The sequence below is a fragment of the Triticum urartu genome, chromosome 7 (assembly GCF_003073215.2).
Source record: "Triticum urartu cultivar G1812 chromosome 7, Tu2.1, whole genome shotgun sequence".
NCBI lineage: Eukaryota > Viridiplantae > Streptophyta > Magnoliopsida > Poales > Poaceae > Triticum > Triticum urartu.
Window position 1 is genome coordinate 48,461,822 of NC_053028.1, and position 4,962 is coordinate 48,466,783.

Below are 4,962 nucleotides of genomic sequence, written 5' to 3' on the forward strand. Positions count from 1 at the left end.
GAGGCGCTAGAAGATCCGGATTGGCTCAATGCCATGCATGAAGAACTCAACAACTTCGAGCGCAACAAAGTGTGGAGATTGGTGCCAAGACCGACGGGGAACCACAATGTCATCGGAACCAAGTGGATATTTAAGAACAAGCAAGATGCCCATGGGATTATCATTCGCAACAAGGCTCGTTTGGTAGCACAAGGCTACTCCCAAGTTGAGGGTATCGACTATGGTGAAACCTTTGCTCCCGTTGCTCATCTTGAATCTATTCGCATGTTGATTGCTTATGCTTCTCATCATAACTTTAAGTTACAACAAATGGGTGTGAAGAGTGCTTTTCTTAATGGTCCCATTAATGAATTGGTTTATGTCAAGCAACCCCCCGGGGTTCGAGGATCCCTACTTTCCCGATCATGTGTATCAACTCGATAAGGCACTCTATGGCCTTAAACAAGCCCCACGTGCGTGGTATGACCACCTTACCGAGTTGTTACAAGACCGTGGTTTTGAAGTTGGGCTAATCGACCCCACTCTTTTTACTAAGAAGGTCAAAGGGGAGTTGTTTGTGTGCCAATTATATGTTGATGATATTATCTTTGGTTCCCCTAACAAAGATTTCAATGAGGAATTTACCGCTCTCATGACCTCAAAGTTCGAGATGTCTTCCATGGGAGAGTTGAAGTTCTTTCTAGGGTTCGAAGTGAAGCAAAGAAGAGAAGGAACCTTCATCAATCAAGCCAAATATACTCAAGACATGCTCAAAAGATTCAAGCTACGTGATGTCAAGCCGGCTTCCACTCCCATGCCCACCAAGTGCCAACTTGACATAGATCCCAATGGTAAAGCGGTGGATCAAAAGGTATATCGCTCCATGATAGGTTCCTTGATTTACCTTTGTGCATCTAGACCGGATATCATGTTGAGTGTGGGAATTTGTGCACGTTTTCAAGCCGCACCTAAGGAAAGTCACTATGTGCGGTCAAACGAATCTTTCGATATTTAGCTCATACCCCAAACTTTGGCCTATGGTATCCAAGAGGAGCAAACTTCAAGCTTGTAGGGTATTCGGATTCCGATTGGGCGGGAGACAAAGTGGATAGGAAGTCCACTTCCGGAGGGTGCCAATTCCTTGGTTGCTCTTTGGTAAGTTGGTCCTCCAAAAAGCAAAGTTGTGTGTCTCTCTCGTCCATCGAAGCAGAGTATGTGGCGGCCGGTAGTTGTTGTGCACAACTCTTATGGATGAGGAAAACTTTAAAGGATTACGGTGTCATTTGTGACAAAGTGCCTCTTTGGTGTGACAATGAAAGTGCCATCAAGATCTCTCTCAACCCGGTGCAACACTTCAAGACGAAGCATATTGAGATCCGGTATCACTTCATCTGGGATCACATTAGGCGAGGAGAGATCGAGCTCAACTATGTCAACACTCATGATAACCTTGCAGATATCTTCACGAAGCCCTTGGATGAAGTAAGATTTCGCAAGTTAAGGCATGAGCTAAATATCATTGATTCAAGCAATGTTGCTTGAACCCTTGCACACCCCACCATACTCAATGTGTTGTCTTGTTTAGATGTAGGCATGGACATAGGGGGAGTAATGTTCTCTCAATGAACTCTCCCTCCCCCCATTATGCATAAATCGATCAAGTCTTTCACATTAGCCATGTTTGATGGTACTTGTGCTTCAAAGACAAGTTTTGGTCATGGACCCAAGGATAATTCTTCGCGGTGCCATACCAATTGACTCAAACATAGGTGGCTACGGCCACCGCCCTCTCTTTGGAGAGGTGGTGTCTCGTGGTTGTTTCGTTTGTCGTGTACCTTTCTGGCTTTGTGTGTAGCGTTGTCTTGTGGTGTTGTGTTGGCTCGGAGTGTTTGTGCAGAGACCCCGTTTTTCGTGTGCTCGAAACATGCATCTTCTTGAGCCCACAGTACTACCGCGGCTGGCCGCGGTACTACCGCTTTGGGAGGCACGGTACTACCGCGCCACAGCACGGTACTACCGCTCAGGTGTGGTACTTCGGAAGTACCGCGCCGGGCGGTACTACCACGTTGGGGCACGGTACTACCATGTCGTCGAGGGAGCGTGGGGGTTATGACTCGGGCAGGGGAGTTCCAACTCCCCATACCCATTCATTTGTCTCTCTCTCCACGTCTCTCTCTCGCTCAAGAACGGCGCCGGAGGCCCTCGCCGGATCTCCGTCTCCGGCCACTCTCCTCGGATTCCGACCGGTGGGATCGTTCCCCACCACTTCCTCTTGCCATGGACCAAGGTTTTTCCCCAAATCCCTCTTTTTCTTGGTTGTTCTCTTGCTTCTAGGTTTTTGGGGAGAAACTTGTTGTTCTTGAGATTTTAGGCCAAATCTATGCAGGAGTAGGATGTAGGAGAGTCGTGATGCGTAGGAATCATACTTGATTTGCGGTCTTGTGGTAGCTTTGTCCAACCGTAGTACCGCCGCGGTTTCGCGGGCTTTTCTCAGGTTTGAACGTGTTCAGATCTGACGCGGTGCAGTACTACCGTGTCTGATGTGCGGTAGTAAGCGGTCAGGTGCAGTATTACCGTGCTAGCTTATGCGGTACTACCGCTCAGCAGACGTGGTACTACCGTGCTAGCTGAGGCGCTAAGGTCGTACTACCGCTCCTAGACCCGGTACTACCGTCACCTTGCATGGTACTACCGTGTCTAAGACCAGTACTACTATCTTAGCTTCGCAGCACTTGGCAGTACTACCGTAGGGATCAAATCTCTCTCTAGGCATTTATCATGTGTGCTTTCTGCTTGTTTCTCTTGCTTTGTTGTGGCCTTTGCATTAATCCCTCTTGGTGGTTGTGGGTGTTTTGCATTTTTGTGTCTCAGGTGGTGGCTCTCGCCGTTCCAATCCCAGTCGTGACACTGGCTCCAAGCGTCTGCGCAACCCCCAAGATGAAGCCCAGAGGGCTCCAATGCCCCCAAGCGCAATGTCAAGACCACTGCCAGCAAGCAAAAGGAACCTGCTAAGGGCATGGATGAGATTTCTGTCTCAGAGTATGTCAAACGCCGGAGGATCAATCCCTATGTGACTCCTCGGGCTGTGCTCAGAGGCACCGAGATGTTTTGGAACAAGCAACAAGTTCTCATCTATCTGGATGTGATCAAGAGCAAGCAGAATACCTTCGTGGATGTCAAGTGGATAGACATGCATCACATGCGGAAGGACAAGTTTCGTGACTATTTTGTTGAGGCTCTGGACTTGGTGGAGCAGTTTGCTATTGAGCCGGTGATCTCCTTTCACCTTGACTATGACCCTGAGTTCATCTGTAAGTTCTTTGCCTCAGTGTACTTTCATCCCGGGGAGGAGCGGAGGATGACCTGGATGACCAACGGCCGTCAGATGTCTGCTACATGGAAAGAGTTCATGGATCTGCTGCACATTCCTGATGATGGGCTTCACACCCCTGTTGGTGTTCGCCCCCATGCCAACTCTGAGTCTGCCAACAAGAACCTGCTTCAGCCTTTCCTTGTTGAGAAGGTGCTCCCCAATGGCAAGTCAACTTGGGTATTGAACTCCTTTCTGGATATCATGCATCGCATCTTCCGCAACACTCTGTTCCCACGCATTGGCGACAAGGACAAGGTCCATGCATATCTAATGGACATGTTGCTCCTGTGTGCAAAGGCACGTTCTTCTCAGACTCAGCCACTTGATTTCTCACACATCATGTGGTGTGAGCTTCGGTTTGCGGTGTTCACTCGCAAGGTACCTATCTATGGACCGTACATGTTTCGGCTGCTCTCCACCACTTGGGAGAAGATGTACCCTGGTGATGAGTTCCTTGCTCCAGACTAGATTCGCCATGAGTCCATCAGCCTCCGCGTCAAGCCCAACTGGGCCAACACCACTACCCGTGCCGAGGCCTCTTCTGCTAGGAGGGCTGCTGGTGAGGAGGAGGTTGGTGCTGAGAATGTTGTTGAGGACCGTGCTGCTAGGTCCACCACTCCTTCCTCTGAGCCGTCATGGGCCAAGAAGCTAAAGGACAAGATGAAGACTCTCTTCTGCATGCAGGCAAAGGGACAGTACAGGGCTCACGTGGCAGACAAGGAGAGTCGCCACCGTGACAAGAAGGTTATGAGGCTCTTTGGAGAGGATGTGTCTGGCGGGTCTGAGGACGTCATCACACCTGAGGCTGCCTGGATGTCAAAGCAGGGATACAGGTGGACCAGTTCAGAGGATGACTTCGAGGAGACTATCCCCGCCGCTGAGTCTGACGAGGAGCACGAGGAGCAGTGGGACGACTTCTCTGCCTGAGCCACCCCGTGTGTGTAGGTGTCCTCTCTGCCTTTTTGGCGTCTCGATGCCAAAGGGGGAGAGAGCATAGGGATTTGCGTTGTGTCGTGCTTGGTGCGTTTATTTGCTTTGTCTTTTGGACCTCGTTTGTGCTTGTTTGCTCTTGTTTGGTTTGTGCTTTCGAGACCTTTCCTCATATGGTGTAAGACATATGCACTTCATCTATCGTAGTTAACCTATGTTTGTGCTATCTTGTCTAGTGATAGATATGCCTTGTCTCTATAATATAGGGGGAGCTTTGATCCTAGTATTCGTGTGTCGTGCAGTCCAAAGCACTCATCCAGGTGGCACACATCTAGGGGGAGCCCGTCTATATTCTAGAGAGGAGGGGTTTGCATTTACTTAATATTATTTTCCTTGTGCAAATCTCGTATTGTCATCAACCCGCCAAAAAGGGGGAGATTGTAAGGGCATATTTATCCCTAAGTGTTTTGGTGATTGATGACAACACATTTGCGGACTAATCATGTGCCTTGAGTATTCCACACACTTCATTGCTAGGCACAAGATGGTTGGGTGCCCCTCGAAGACAGATGGAGACGGCGTCTTTTGTACGTTTCTTTTTGGTGGATTTGAGTCGTAGGAAAGCCGTACTATTAAGAGGGGGTCCGCGTTGGAAAGATTTGGGTCGAATCATCATGTAC